Below are 16,766 nucleotides of genomic sequence, written 5' to 3' on the forward strand. Positions count from 1 at the left end.
GAGGATAGGCTGTTACCCATGCAGCAAATCCCCCCTCTCCACGTCACTGAAATGGTCCAATGGAAAGGCAGAAGCCAATACGGTTGGTTCCAGCGGCGTCGCAGGAGTTGCCAGAACGTGACTGTGTTCAGCCATGAACTGCCTCAGGGACTCCGGCTCCGGATTTTGCCTCGAGGTTGACTCCTGAAGCCTTTTCCATAACTGGATGTAGCCACAAGGCAGTGGAGGTTTGGGATCAGAGTTTTCCTTCTCTCAGATGAGCTGCCTTCCCAGGCTGACGAGTCCCATCTACCCGGTGGCTGTTTAGTCACCTCTTATGACAAGTACAGCCAAACTGAGGACCTATTCTTATCCCCAGCCCCCAGGGGATAGTTAACACTATCAATTAAAAACAAAGGTAGTGTCCCAAGTGCTGAGTATGGTGAGTGGAAGACATTCCACTCATGCAAAAGAAAGGTGAGTTTTTTGCTGATCTTCTCTTTGCTCTACAGTTCTGTGTCCCCAAAATATCTCCTTCTAAGAGTTGGGGACGGACGGACTCTGGAGCAGGATCATGTTTGGTCCAGGGGGCTGCAGCAGGAAGGGGAATCAGTGACAAAGGGAATTTCCCCATTCCTATGCGCACACAAAACTTCTTCCTCTGACACATAGGATACAAACCCACATTCAGTTAAAAACACCAAAACCATAGCAATTATTACAGATTAAAACCAGCTACATAAAATGACAGAAAGCCCTCTTCATCCTGACCTGAAAGCACAGTGAAGCAGATGCTTGAGGAGACATCTAGAGGTCAGGGTTGGGAACACGTTGCTCACAGTGGAGGGAGTTCCAAATTCTGCACACTGCCATGGAGAAATCCTAGTTCCACATGATTGACAACAAATCAGCTGGCTGCAGTCAGCTGTTCCACATGGTGCTTCTGAAGCTTGATGAAAAACTTCATCACAGGTCACAAGCCATGATGGGTATGTACAGTCTGAGATTAGCTGGTGGCTCATCATGAGGGCCGGGTAGGAATTTTATGCCTGTGGATTTATTTATTATTATTTATTTTATTAATTTATATCCCGCCTTTATGCCCAAAGGGCACACAAGGTGGCTTACAACAATTAAAAATACATTAAAAACAATAATTAAAACAATTTACAAATAATTAAAAATCTAAAAACAAACCCAGTGGATTCTCATATAAAAAAGCAAGAAAGTCAGCCAGCCTGTCAACAATGAAAAGCATTTTGAAATAAAAAGGTCTTCAGTCCACGCCGAAATGTTAACAAAGAGGGAGCAGTTCTCAATTCTAAGGGGAGGGTATTCCAAAGTTCGGGGGCCACCACCGAGAAGGCCCTCTTCCTGGCCGCCGCCCCTCTCACATCTCTTGGTGGTGGCACAGTCAAAAGGGCCCCCCCAGATGATCTAAGAGCCTGGGCAGGATTGTAAGAAAGGAGGCGGTCCCTCAAATACCCCTGACCCAAGCCGTAAAGGGCTTTAAAAATCAAAACTAGCACGTTGAATCAGGCCCGGAACAGAACCGGCAGCCAGTGTAGTCGCCGAAGCAACCGCTCGACAGAGTCAAACCGACATTGTCCAGCCACCACACGAGCAGCCGCGATGGATGGCATTTTTTGTTTTTACCTACCCCAGTGCCTATCCCAGACAGGCAAAAGGGGGAAGTTGTGTTCAGCAAGTTTCTTGTGTTAAAAATTGGACACTTGTGTTTAATAAAGACGCTCAAGTTCAACCCGAGTGCACTCTGGTGTCTTCTGGGGGGGGGGGGTGCAAGAGTAAATGGAATGCCAGAAGCAGGGGACTGCCAGTGAGATGCAAGTATCTTGTGGTCTTGTGTGCTCCCTGAGGCATCTGGTGGGCTGCCGAGAGATACAGGAAGCTGGATTAGATGGGCCCTGGACCTGATCCAGTGGGCCTCTTCTTATGTTCTTATGTTCCTGCAGTAGGCAGTCATGATCATGTGGGTACCCTGAGCCCAAAGTATTTCAGTCCTTAAAGACAACCGCCAGCACCATAAATTGTACCCAGAAGCAGACAGGAAGCCAATGAAATTTATATATGAAGGGGTGACATGTTCCAGTCCAAAAGATTCCCATCAATAAACCTGGCAGCAGCGTTTTGAACCAGCTGCCTTTTCCTTCCTGTTAGAGATGTGATTGCTGGATGTACTACTCAGAAACACAGCCCATTTCCTCTGGGCCTCCTGAGCTAACTAAGTTTGGGTGACATTTCAGTGAAGGGGCCTCATCTCTCAATCTTTATCAGCATATTTCCTCAGTTCTTTGTGCCCTGCAATTAAAAGCCTGATTGAACTGTCTTTATGGGTGCATTTATCACTTTTATTCCATTACAGTTCCTTAGGGGTAACTGGTGACTATGAAGCAGAGAAGATCAAAACAAAAGGGAACTTTCAGAGATTGTCCCACTTCTTTGCAAACAGTTCATTTTTCATTTTATTCTAAAAAATGGGGCAGCCAGTATAAAACTCGGAAAATCCTTTATATGTCTTGTTAAAGTGAGACAACTGAAAAAAAGAAGTGAATTCATTTTCTGAACCAATGAAGATTTGGGGGTGTAGAAAAAATGACTATCTGTACACTCAGGTGAACCCTTTGCTTAGCCTTCATTTGTTGCATTATATGAATTACAAGTTGAGTATCCCACTTCTTTGCATCTGGCATTCTGAGGAAGCCTACTTCTAAAATCAGGAGGTTGCACATCCCTGTCACGGCTTGTAACGTGTGGTGGATTTTCCTCCAAAAACTTGTCCAATTCCCTTTTAAAGGCATCCAGGCCAATGCCTTCACCACATCCTGTGGCAAGGAGTGCCACAGACTAATGACACACTGGGTGAAGAAATATTTTCTTTACACTCAATTTTAGTGGATGTCCTCTGGTTCTGATGTTGTGTTAGAGGGAAAAGAACTCTCCCCCAGTTTTTCATCCCCGATTCCCCAGGATGGGTAGCCATCTTGATTTCACTTCATCCTGATCCCCCTTCCTTTTCTCTTATTTGCTTGTGCCATTATACACTCCCTTCTCCTTGTGAGGATTTCCTTTCTTTCCTTTTTTCTACTTAGAAACCATTTACGTTTGGGGCCTAGTTGCGAATGATTGAATGTATACTGCATTGCATTTCTGTCACGGGCTGAACCCCAGCCTGACAGGTAATTTACTGGCTGCACAGTATCAGGCTTGAAGCCTTGGCCAAACCAGGAGTCCTGGGAGTCTCAAGCTGATGCAACATCGGGTGATGTGCATCAGGAGATCTCAAGTGAGTGCGTGTGTGTGTGGCAGCAGTAGCATAGTCAGCATGACTGTGCAGTAATGTCCAATGCTGTGATTGGCTGTAAGATATATAAATATCCAGCAGAGGCAAGCAAGTGTGTGGGAGAAGCAGAGCATTGTGGGCCGGAGGCTACGTTGGTTGGAGAGTGGATCGTGTACTGTTTGTACTACTTTGGACTTGTAAATATCTGTACATAAGTAAAGGAGGAGTGTGGAGGAGAACTTCTGCCTCTGAGTCTTCCTTGTCATCGGGGGTGCAAGAGGTTGGGCTGTAAGGCACAGAAACGACAAACAACAGCTGCACAGCGTTCCCTTGCCAAGCCGTTGGCAAAGCTCCAGCAGGAGACCGGTCTCGGAGCAGCTTGGACGGGGAGAGGCAGCTCGCAACACTGATTCCCTCTCCTTATTATTGTATTTTTGTTCCTGCAATAAAAATTTGCTGCTGTTGCACCTTGAACCTCATCTCCTTTCTTGAATGAGTTGAAAATGAGTTTCTTGAATGAGTTGTACCATAGACCATTGGGCTTGGTTCTAACACAGGTAATAAATTTTCCCCATATGCACATGTTATACATGTCTTAGAAGCATACCCAGGAACATAGTGTTGTAGCACCTGCTTTGCATGTAGAAGATCTCTGGTACAAACCCTGCCATTTCCAGAGCAAGATCCTGAAACCCTGGAGAGCCACTGCGAGTCAGAATAGGCTAAACTAAGTTAGACAGACCAATGGTCTGAGCTAGACAGACCTCCTTATTTTAGAAATGGGCTATGTCAGATGCAACGGAGGGCACCAGGATGCAAGTCTCTGGTGCATTTGGTTGGCAACTGTGAGATACAGGAAGCTAGACTAGATGGGCCTATGGCCTGATCCAGTGGGGCTTTTCTTATGTTCTAATGGTCAGTAGAAGGCAACTTCATATTTGCATATATAGTGATGGTTCCAGGGAATAAGGCCAAAAGAACATGACCTTGACCTAGCTGGTGTTGTTCAATATGCATCTATATTCATTAAGATCTGGGAAAGGCCATTGATCAATGGTAAAGTTCACATTTTTCTTGTAAAATGTCTCAGGCTCAGTTCCCAGCATCTATACTTATAAATACGTACATCAGGCATATCAGGAGAGTGGAGACCTGCTCAAGTAGACAGTGCTAGGCTAGGTGAATGGATGGGTTCAGTTAACTACGGTTTCATTTTTTGCTTTGTAGCAATAACGAAAGCACTTCCTAAATGTACAACACACTTTCTAACCTTTGGCTCTGATCTAGGTTTAGATCTAGGCACCAATCGTCAAGCACGACGGCTAGTAGCTCCAGTAGGGGTGAGAAATTTCCATCTACCTGTGCAGACACGGCCAGCCAGCTCAACGGGGCCCTGATGCGCATCATAATGTTCGCTTCTGCTTCTGCTACACAGAAGGAAGGATGTCTCTGTCAATTGATCTCTTTCCTAGATTGGGATGCTCATCCGATTAGCCTTAACATCATCCCTGTGTCACTTTTTCTAAGGTGCCAGGGGTCTCAAAGCAAGAACTCTGGCAGCAGGGCTCAGGTGCCTTATTTCCTGCACCCGTGAGACAGTTCATAAGGAGAACAATGTGCTGATGTGAGCCTTTCTGGAACCTGCTCACCTTCAGTTACATCATCTGCAGCTGGAAACACTGTCCACCTCATCTGAAAACATGGCCACCAGCCTCCTTTGACCACGCCATTTGCCTCAAACCCCAATGGACCCTGACACTTTCATACCCTAAGACAGTAGTTCTCAAACTGTGTGACAACCAGTGGGTCATGACCCAATTTTTGGAGAGTCGCAAAACTGACAAAGCAGATTAGGCTATGTGCTACAGGGGGTGGGGGGGGAGCAGTACTGCCCAAACACCATTATAGCCACAGAGGCTTCAGCAGCTGGTAAAGTGAAACTTCTTTTTAGGTGGGTCTCAGTGTTAAAACATTTGATGCTAAAATGTAGGTCCCAAAGCTAGAACATCCTATGGGGCCTTTACGACAGCGGGTCTTACAATCTGCTACTGTAAAGGCCACAGAGGCACCATGAATGGCATGTCACTGCTGAGTGTGTTGGAGCCACTGATGCAAATGACCAGCAGCTCCATGCGCTCACCACCTACGACCCGGTTCATGCCAGAGCAGGTAAGGTGGCATTGGGAGCAGGTCATAGATTGTTTGGGAGGGAAGGGGGAAGGCAGGGTCAGGGAAGGGCTGGAGGGAGTGGATCTCAACATCAACACCCTGGGGACCCTATCTCCATTTTTCCAGCCCAGCCTGCCCCTTTTCCTCTCCTCAAACTTAAGTCAGCAGAATAGATGGTGTAGGTTTGAGGAGAGCCATTGGCCATCATGTGGCCTATCAGGAGGTAAGTAAAAAGATATCTTTACCTCTCTGGCTGTCTGATCTTCCCCCACGTCGTCAAATAGCATGCAGTATGTCCTCTGTTGGTGTGGCTGCATGCTATTCACTGGTGGGTGGACCAATAGAGATACAACAACATGCTCAGGCCAATCCAAATCTCCTTGATTCACACATCTAACCATTGCTCCTCTAGTAAGGTTTGTTCATAACTTTTGCTCTCACTCTTTCCTACTGGTTTATATAGTTAAAAGCGAAGGAATCGCCCTGCCGTGTCCAGGGTTGGCTTCCTGTCGAGCTTCTTGTCCTTCTGCTTGGTTGCCTCTTCATTTGCTCACCTTCTGGATGCATCACCTCTGTGGCCGTCAGAACCCTGAAATTCCCAGCCCACTTTTGCCTCTTTGCACAGCTGACATCCACTTTGCATCCACCACAGTCGCTTAGCTTAGCAGCTGTTCGCTTGCTAAAAGGGTGGAATAAAAATACTACAGTAGGATTGTGTATTCTGATGCTGTGCCCCCATGCTGTCAACACACTGAGCATTTTTAATGTGCTCCCGATTCTTTCTGGAGCAATGCATTTGCGCATTTCTCATTTGTCTCCACTCTAGGGAATGCAGAAAATAGCTGTCCTTTGGTTCAACTAAAACCAGAGCTGGAAGAACTGCAGTAAATCATCTTCAAGGCACTTATGAAAAGCAGCCTATGGATGTGTTTGTTGGTACTTTTTCTTCTGAAGGTGCCTTAACAATCTGTATGTTTGTGAGGAAGAGTGATGGTGCTACCTGTGGCGTAACTATGCCATCTGTCACCTGGGGGGCAAAAACGTTTTAACACCCCTCCCCTCAAGGTACTTCCAGTCTTCCAGCAAAAAACCGAAGTGCCTTTCTAATGCCTATGGCAGACCTTCTAAGGGTGCGAAGGTTGCGCATGGCCTACCAGAGGCCTTAGAAAGGTACTTCCCATGTTTGCTAAAACTGGCATTTCTGTTCTAAGGCCTCCAGCAGACTTTCTGAGCCCCAGGGAGGCCATGTATGGCCCCACAAGTCTTAGAAGTTCTGCTGGAGGCCTTAGAAAAGCACTTCCCATTTTAGCGAAAAACAAAAGTGCCATTCTAAGACTTTTGGCAGTCCTTCTGAAGCCTTCCGGGCTCAGGAAGGCCACGCGTGGCCTCCCCTAACCTAGAAGGGCACCCCCTCACACCTCCCAGATGAGGAACCCAGGGCAATTGACCTCCCCAGCCCCACTTAGCTATGCCACCGGGTGCTACATCCAAGCACTAGGAAAACTATTCCTAGACAGTATCTGTGATGGTGGGGAGTTACATGACTGAATGATTCATCCACCACCACACACATAAAATGAATAAATATTGCCTACTCAGTAAACTCACACATGGCATTTTCAGCCAACCTGTGGGTGGATTTCATAATTCAGTACTAAATATTTGGAAATCCTTGGCTTTCCCACCTTGCCTTTTCTATCAGTGTTAGTCATCGGTTTTGAAGTATGACATTTAGGCAAAAGTTGGAAAATTATGGGATTTCCAGCTTGTAGCAATCGCTGTATGTTTTCAGCGGGAGTAAGAAGGGATTAAAATGATAAATGGTATTTGTAGCATGTGTTCAGCTGGAACAGGAAAGTAGTATAAACTCTTAGCTGCAATTCAAGAAACCACTTTGTTTAGAGAGGCCACAAGCATATTTACATGAGGCTGTCAAGGAATAATTAATTTCTTTGTTTACCAAGAAAGCAAGTTTGTAAAGAGTAAAAAGGAGAAAAAAAATTTTTCTCTGTAATCTCCTTAAGCAGGAATTGGCTGAAGCCAGTGGTCAGTTCAGTAATCTGAGTTGAAAGGTTGCATGGTTCCAACAGGCTCAGATCAGATAGTAAATCTGGGTCCGAGAGTATAGTCTGATTCAGCCATTTTCAGCACAATCCTATCTTGGAAAGGACAGGCCAGGAGGCCTGCGCTGTATCCAGTACAAGATTGGGGCCAGAATTGGCTCACTGGAGGCATATCCCTGCTCAGGCCAGCCAACACACGAGGAGGCACCAATCTGCTTTACAGCAAATTTGTGACCCTCCTGGGCTGGCGCAAGGGACTTGTGCTGACTTAACTAGTAGTTAGGATTGCACCCTTTGTTAGTTAAGCAGGCTGGTCAATGCCTGGATGACCTGGAGTTGGGGATAAGCAACGAGGTGACCAAATTTTGTGGATGACATTAAATTTTTCCAGGCAGTTAAGTTTAGAATGGATTGTGAAGAACGCCAGAAGGATCTGTCCAAATTGCAGGGGGTGGGCAGTAAAATGGCAGAGGCGCTTCAATGTAAGTGAGTGTAAAGTAATACACAATGGGGAAAGAAATTAAAATTTCACATATACAGTGATGGTTCTGAGCTGACTGTGATGGGTCAGGAGAGAGCTTGGAGTGGTGGACATCTCAATGAAAGTGTCAACCCAGTGTGCAGCAGTTGTGAAAAAGGCCAATTCCATGCTCGGAATAATTAAAAAAGGGATTGAGAATAAAGTGGCCAATATTATTTTGCCATTGTAGAAATTGATGACAAGTCCACCACGAGAGTATTGTATTCAGTTTTGGCCACCACATCTCAAAAAGCATGGAATGGAGGTGGAAACAGTGCAGAAGACAGCAACCAAAATAATGAGTGGGCTGGAGACCTCCCTTACCTTGTAAGGGAGCATTTGGGGCTACAGCATTTGGGGCTTCAGTCTGGAAAGAAGGCACCTGAGGGAGGACAGATTGAGACATAAAATTATGCATAGGATTGAAAGAGTTGATAGAGGGAAGTTCATTTTCCTCTTGCACAACACCTGAACCAGGGGTCCCCCCTAACATTGACTGGTGGAAGAGTCAGACCAGACAAGAAGGAAATTTTTTTTTAATCAGCTTGTAAATCTGTGGAACTCCTTGCCACTAGATGCTGTGATGGCACATGGCCTAGATGCCTTTAAAGGGGGATTGGGCAATTTTTGGAGAAAAAGCCCATCACAGGTTACCTACCAGTCATTATGATTTTTCATTGACAAATTAATTGTGATTGAACATGTGGCAAAGACAGGTCATAAGATGGATTTCCAATGTGCACAAGTATTGTCAATGACTACCCCATACCACACTACAATTTCCAGGAACGTGATTGGGATACAAAAACACTTCAGAAATATGATTAGGAAGGGAGAGACTTTGAGTATCAGCAATGCTTGGCTACCATCCCTTAGAAAGAATTCAGGAATTCAGAACAGAAAAAGAATTGGTTTGTGGAAAGAAAGCACATAGTCTTTTAAGGAACACATGGTGAACAAGTAGATCAGTGGACAGTTACTGTCAGTTGCTCTGGGGTGAGACAAATGAACTGCTATTCTCATCTGTAGTCCTTTGAAAATGCGCCCCCCCCCAATAGTTGTGGGCAAGATGTTAGGACATGAAATTTTTCAGTGACCATGGCATTAAGCCCAAACAGTTCTTACTGCAACACTAAGGATGCAGGTATCTTGTTATTTGGTCCCAGAGGCATCTGGTGGGCCACTGTAAGATACAGGAAGCTGGACTAAGTAGGTCCTTGGCTTGATCCAGCAGGGCTCTTCTTGTGTTCTTACAATGATTGCCCTAGAATCACATGATGCCCAGTCTTGAGTTCCATAATGGAAGAATATTAATGTATTAAGAGCAATATAGGGCACAAGCCTATGCAGGTCTACTCAGAAGTAAGTCCTATTGTGTTCAATGGGACTTACTCCCAGGAAAGAGAGGGTCGGATTGCAGCCATAATGTATTAAGTAGATCCATGAAATTCAGAACTTGATTCAAGTTGTGCAATGGGTGAATACAAAGTTTGGAATATGGCCAGAACCTGCATAAATATGCAGGAAATCCCCCAACATTTTTAAAGGGTTTTAAATTTGATATTTGCCATGTCTTCTCTGTGGGCTAATCCAAGTCATGCTGTGGGAAAGTGGAGCAGAGTGTTGGAATAAATTCGGTTACCTGAAGGATGAGGCTTCTGGTAGAACCTCCCTCCCTGGTAGGCTTATGCACCCTCAAGCCCTTGACTTTTTGCCCTTCCTATTTCCTGACTGTGTACAGCATGAGAGTCATAACTGATAAGAACTCTGATCTTGTTATATTGCTGTATTCTAGCTTGATACAATGAGAGTGATCCAGGAATCACTGTGCTATCAGATGGGAAATTACAGTGTTCTTGCTGCTGTACTTGTCTTCCTTATCGTCTGGTTAGTCACAAGGAAATGGCAACAGGAAGAATCATAAGCAAAATGGAGCAAAATAGAATGGAGATTCCAAAATGCTGCGTAGGACTCATTAGTTTGTGTTCCAAAAGCCTAGAGATCAAATTAATAGTGTATTCACGAGCCTCTGACAGAGTGTTTACATGCTTCTATTGGGAAGCTTAAGATACGCCTTGCTTTTAAACATGCATTTATTTTCATCTCCTTGTAATTTATGAATCTGCTCTTATTTTCTGTTAAATACTTACTGAGCGACTAGAGTCTACCAAGGGCATGACCGAGTCCCTTCAACTCTCAGAGTTGGCCCAATCCTATTATGATTTTATACTACTGGAAGTCAGCATAGGGGTGGGACAGAAGGGGGGAGGGGACGGAATATGGCAGGGAGAAGGAGGAATGGGGAAGAGATGTGGCAGGGAGGAGGGAGGATCAAGGCCAGGAAGGGGGCAGTATCAGCGGCCTCGATCGCCAGACCTGGGTTCACATGGAAATCACTGGCTGCTGAGTAGACAAAGAGAAATGTTCCCTTACCCCAAGGATACCTCCACATATCCCTCGAAGGATACAGCATATGCCCCGTCATCACGGGGGCATCACTGCTTGGGGAATAGCATAGGATTGGGCTAGGTGTTTATCTTCCCTTCAGTAAAGTATAGTACTGAGCAGACACTGCTGTAGTAAGTTAGCTAAGATTGTCAAGCAATAGAGGAATAGAGGAAAAAAAATAGCTTGTCCAATATTTTTAGCCTCTGGGTCAATTGCTAGATGGGGTTGTGTAAGGTTTTGAATTGGCAGCTGATTTTCAGCATTGTCTAAGTAAAAGTCAATAATATCACTTTCATTTATTGTGCGTGCTTGGATTAGATAACCTATACAGAGGCCAGCCCCAGCTCGCCATATGGAATGCTGTTGTATGTTGGAGAAATTCTCCAGTTGTTAAAGCTCTCACGTAGCAGGAACCAGGGTCAGTTGCCCTTGAAATAGAGTTTTCTGACACAAAAGCCATTCGGCTCCAATAAATTGCTTAGCATAGCTTTAAAGTTTCCTCTTCTCTCCATTCGTTTTCCTTCTGAGACCTTTCAGAAGACTCAGCAGTTCCATCATCCACCATGCTTTGGATTGAAAGCTGAAGACACCGCCTTGGCAATGGCCTTTTCATTGCTTGCCTCTGGAGAGCACTGTCTGTTTACATTCATTTCTGTACTTTCTGTCTGGCCCAGCTTGTTCTTCATCCACAGAGGTATGTACCTTGGGAACCACCAAGCAAGGAGCGGAGAAAGTGCTCTTTTGTCTCTCTAGCCAAAGAGGCTGTCCGTCTCCAAAAGGTCAGGTCTTTCTGTTCAACTTCAACGTAAATTTTAGGGAACATGCACTTCAGATAAAGATGGGTGGACTCTGTTTGGCCCAAGACTGAGAAATGCTACCACATCCTAACTTGACTTGACCACAGATGAAGTCCAGTGATTAGTCATACAGGCAGACTTTGGAAAAATTAAAATCGCAAGTGTCATCCAGCCTCCAGGCACAAGAAGAAAGCTTAACAGGGCTTCGGAGGGAAGGAAAGGGGCAGTCCGGTGGCAGTGGTGCTGGGCTCTTCAAGGACAGTGGGCCCTAGAGTGCCCCATACTGACCCTCTGTCAGCTTCTCAGAGAGGCTTCTGCAGGGTCCTAAAGCTGCAAGAGGCTCCGCACCTGTGGCATTTGCCCCATCAAATGAATAAGAGATCTGCCACTGTAGTATGTGCAGCTCTGGGGATAAGTGTACACATGTGCACATTGTAGTGTACACATGTGCACACTAAGAACATAAGAACAGCCCCACTGGATCAGGCCATAGGCCCATCTAGTCCAGCTTCCTGTATCTCACAGCGGCCCACCAAATGCCCCAGGGAGCACACCAGATAACAAGAGACCTGCAACCTGGTGCCCTCCCTTGCATCTGACATAGCCCATTTCTAAAATCAGGAGGTTGCAGATACACTAAAATGGAACACTCTTCTGTTTTAGTGGGCAGATGTGTAACCAGGTGGGTGAACGAGCTTCAGATAGTTCCCATTTCTGACACACAATTAAGAGAATCCCTTCTCATCCGAAAGGGGATGGACAGGGGATATTGCCAAAGGCTGGATACTGGCAACAGCTAAAATGCAAATGCTCATATGCCAGGGGGATGTCTGGTTACATTAATAATAATAATAATAATAATAATAATAATAATAATAATACTGGTATTTATATACCGCCTTTCTGGTCATCGGATTACATTACAGCAAAAGCCTTGCACAGTATAGGGTTACATCATCACAAAAGCAGGTGGGAGCAGGAGGTTGCATTGTTACATGCAATCAGATAAAATGCAAGTGTTTTACAGCATTACAGGAAAAATACACAAATGGCATTGGAGGGGAGAAGAGATGCAAATACAATCTGGAGGTGACACAAACAAAAACCAAAGAGGTAACATTCAACCGGGGGGGGGGGCAATTCAGACAGGAGGTGCATCTTCAACAGAGACAGGAGATTGGATTAACTCTTCCAGCCCTTCCAGGGGGTGAGTGGAAGGAACAGCACATTCAGAGGAGTTTGAAGCTTGACCAGAGTTGCTTGGGAACTTGGCCGGTGGCTCAGAAAGGCAGTGTCCTGGTGTCCATTTTGCGTGCTTGTATTCTGGGTGAAACAGTGCATCCTGCAGCACCCATATAAGCTGGCATGCAAAGCTGGCGCTTGTGTTATCTGGCAGCAACATTTACAACGGCGTTTCTCATAATAGGTGGGTATGACACTGGTGCCCATTAAGGAAAAATTGTAAAAAGGTTGATTCACAGCACTAGCACATCATCCGGTAAGGGGGGCAGCAGTTGACATGTTGCCTTAGGAGACCTTGGGTCAGCTCTGGGTGCAAGTACACTGAAAACTCAAGTGCTCCTTTAGAGTATCCTCCCCCCTCCAGTTTAAGCTGCTGCTTCTGGATTTTGGAGAGAATGTTGCATAAGGATTTAGCTTTGAAGACAGTGAACTCATAACCAATCTGAAGGCAGTCCGGCATTCAGAGATAGCCTACTTCTAAAACTCAGATCAGATCAGCGTGTCTCAACACTGTTCCCCTGACGTATCATTTGCTGTCTTCGGAGGTACCACCGGAAGTCTGGCGATGATGTCATCGCTGGTCACTTCCGGATTTGGAGTTCATGACAGGTGCTTCCAAGGTCAGTAAGAGGCTCAGGGCGGGTGGGCAAGCTTTTTTTTGCACTTGAAAACCACGTACTAGTGCTCTGCCCGCCAGCTTGAGCTTTATCACTCTTGGAAGCTCCCATTGCAATCTCATTACTGGACTGTGAGTGCTGTGCGTACCACCCAACACTGCCCAGCATACCACTGGCGGTATGCATACCATCAATTTAGAACCCTGCCAGGATTAGATTGATGAGAGCAGGGGTGGGCAAACTTTCAACTTTAGGGATCCTGGACCTTTACCAAATGTGTAGGAGAGAGAATTTAAGCAGGTACAGCTTGTTATGTGTGAGATGACAAGCTGCACCTGCTGAAATTCCCTCTTTACAGTTGTTAAAGGTCCAGGATCCCTAAAGTTAAAGGTTTGCCCACCCCTGTGTTAGAGACAGAGATGGATCCTCCAGATTTATGGAGAAAAAGTCAATCACATGTTACAAGTAACCTGTGTACGGTGGCGGTCCTGGAGGTTTTCCCACCAGGGGCCACCCCCTCACTTGCTTCCCCCAACTCAGAAGTAATTGTGGTGACGTCATCCTCACCGCAGTTTCTTCCAGGCAACCTCTTCCTTTCTCCCCTTTGAAAAAAAGGGGGGAGGAAGGAGGTGATCCAGGCCATAATGGAGTCTTTCATGTTGTTGCTAAGCAGTGCAAAAGGCTCCATTGGAGCTGTTTCACTCTGCCGGAAGTGGCACCTAAGAGGCAACTATCACTTGTCTCCTGGAAGCAGTGCTCACCTCCACAGAGCAGCTTCCAATGGAGCAAAAAAGATCCAAGGGAGCCTTTCACACTGCTTGTAGCAGCGCAAAATGCTCCATCAAAGCTAGAAGCAGGGCGTGCCTCCTCTGAAATTGGAGGAGTTGAGCGCTGCTTCTGGCTAGCTACCCGGCCGTTCTGAGTGCCGCCCTCTTCTCCTCCCCTTTCTTTAAAGTGGAGGAGAAGAGGGCGGCCCTCAGATCAGCGCGGAACCACGCTGACAGTGTCTGCCCTACTGCAGCCACTGCAGTGGTGTCGCGAGGGGGTGCGGGCCACATCCAGTGATGCGCATGGGGGTGTGACACCACTACTGGCCATAATTTTTAAAATCCTGGTGTTCTTGAATAATCCCATCATGTTATACATCATTCAGTAGTAGTAGTAGTAGTAACTTTATTGTCATTGTGCTACAGCACAACAAAATTTATGCACCTTTGAGATAGAAGCATAAATATATACAACAATTCCAACAGTCACACTCTACACACTCACCCACACATTCTATACAACATGCATCATGATTTAAAAACAGTATCACAGACCATAATGCCCAGGAGCATGATAACAACTGCATCACCTTATTCAACGTAATTATGAACTACGTATTCATTGCATTATTTCATGCAGAATGTAATGAAACAAACCACGTTGAAATATCTCTATTCTATCAAAAGTTATAGCCAAAAAACCAGTGAGGGTGGGGCAGTGGTGCATCACCATGCCCACCCCCCAGTGTGTTGCCCTGCCCACTGCACGGGAGGAGGTCCAACATGGGGGTGACAGACTGGCTTCCCGCACTGGATGATGTAAACTCTAGAGACGCCACTGAGCCACTGTCAGTATGGTTTCTAACCATGCTGACAAAACCGGTGGCGGGGGAGCAGGTCGCGGTGTCACCCCCCAAGTGCCCAAGTGCCTGGGGCATTGCCCCATTACTCCCCCACCAGGTATGCCACAGGTATGTCACCTGTGATGTAATCTGTGATGAACTCTTCCTCCATAAATCTGTTCAATCCCCTTCAAAGGCATACCATGCCATTGTAATTCTGAGGAATTACAAAAGAACATCCAAAAATTCACTGCTTGTTTGGAATTTACCTTTGACTATATCTAAGAATAGGTCATTCATCCTTATCCTGATCCCATTGAAATCTCTTCATTCTTTTCTTCTGAACTGAAACACAAAATGGCATTTCAACGCATAATTTACTTATTTATTGTTTTGCTTCAGGTGCACAACTGTCAAAATCTGACACTGTAAAAATGCAAAGAAAAGTTTTAAAGGATGTGTAAACTATCTCAGGCATTTGTATCCATGAGCCTTTTCTTTTTCCCCAATAACTCCCACTAGAAGTAGGTACTTTTTTTTTTTAACTGACATTACACAGAACTCTGTTATACTCCAGAGAGGAGGAGGTTTGAGAGATGCAAACCCTTTCATCTAGAAACTGCTAGTTTCCTGGGAACTGTTTTGGGGGACGGTGAAGTTTTCTGTCAATCAAACCAACATCCTCAAAGGCTTCGGCTCCAACAGGAGCAATCCAGACACTTTTTTTTGGCAGTTTTCAGACCCGATTCAATTATTGTACCATCAACTGAGAAAGTAAAAATCCTTTCTGCCGAAAATGCTTGCCACACAGGGAAAAAGAAATGGAAAAAACAAGGGACAAAGAATAACTTTGTCTGTAGTCTGTGGAACTCCATGCCACAGGATGTGGTGATGGCGTCTAGCCTAGACGCCTTTAAAAGGGGATTGGACAAGTTTCTGGAGGAAAAATCCATTATGGGGTACAAGCCATGATGTGTATGCGCAACCTCCTGATTTTAGAAATGGGTTATGTCAGAATGCCAGATGCAAGGGAGGGCACCAGGATGAGGTCTCTTGTTATCTGGTGTGCTCCCTGGGGCATTTGGTGGGCTGCTGTGAGATACAGGAAGCTGGACTAGATGGGCCTATGGCCTGATCCAGTGGGGCTGTTCTTATGTTAACTTGCATACTGCATGAGAGCAGGGCTTCACACAAAGATTGACAACCCTGAGAAATGCATCTCAAAGGCATTTTTTGTAGGAATTCAGCAATTTATACTTAGGCCTGATTCAGACAGAATGCTAAACTAGAGCTACTGCATTTCTTTTCTTCTACCTCAGCAAATTCCCCCTCATTTGCTTTTTCTTCTTCTAATAATGCTTTCACTCTCTCCCTCTCTTGTGATTATGTGACGGTTTTGAAACAAAGCCCAGGTGAAATTAACTTGCCTGGCCTTTTTTATTTTTTTTATTTTTCTTCTTTTTTCGTGTGCATCAGACTTATCTTTGTTCTCCATACTGTTAATTTAACTATCAAATGATGTCAAAACACATGTAGACAATGTAATGCCATGTGTTCTAGACATGGCCTAAGCTAAGAGAAGGGATGGAGCTGACAATTGGGGCCTGGGAATTCTGTGATCTGAGTGACCTACTTCTAGGTCCCAGTAGTTAAGGTCTGAAGATGTAAGATTCATTTTCCCATGTCTGAATTGTACTCATACATGTTGTTAAGGCAATGGGTCTCAAGTGTTTTAGCACTGGGACCCACTTTTTAGAATGACAATCTGTCAGGACCCACCAGATGTGATGTCATGACCAGAAGTGACATCATCAAGCAGGAAAATTTTTAACACCCTCCCTACGACAAAATCAAATCAATTAAGTAAGTAAATTAAAAGATTACAATAACTATAAGTTTAAAAATTATTTGAAATAAAGAAGAAATCTCCTAACCTTCCCAAAAAGTTGCTGATCCGTTTTAAAAAAAAATTTCCGAAACATCCCAAATGTTTTGGAAATCCTATCCACACTTACCAGGGA

The sequence above is a fragment of the Tiliqua scincoides genome, chromosome 1, assembly GCF_035046505.1.
Source record: "Tiliqua scincoides isolate rTilSci1 chromosome 1, rTilSci1.hap2, whole genome shotgun sequence".
Classification (NCBI taxonomy): domain Eukaryota; kingdom Metazoa; phylum Chordata; class Lepidosauria; order Squamata; family Scincidae; genus Tiliqua; species Tiliqua scincoides.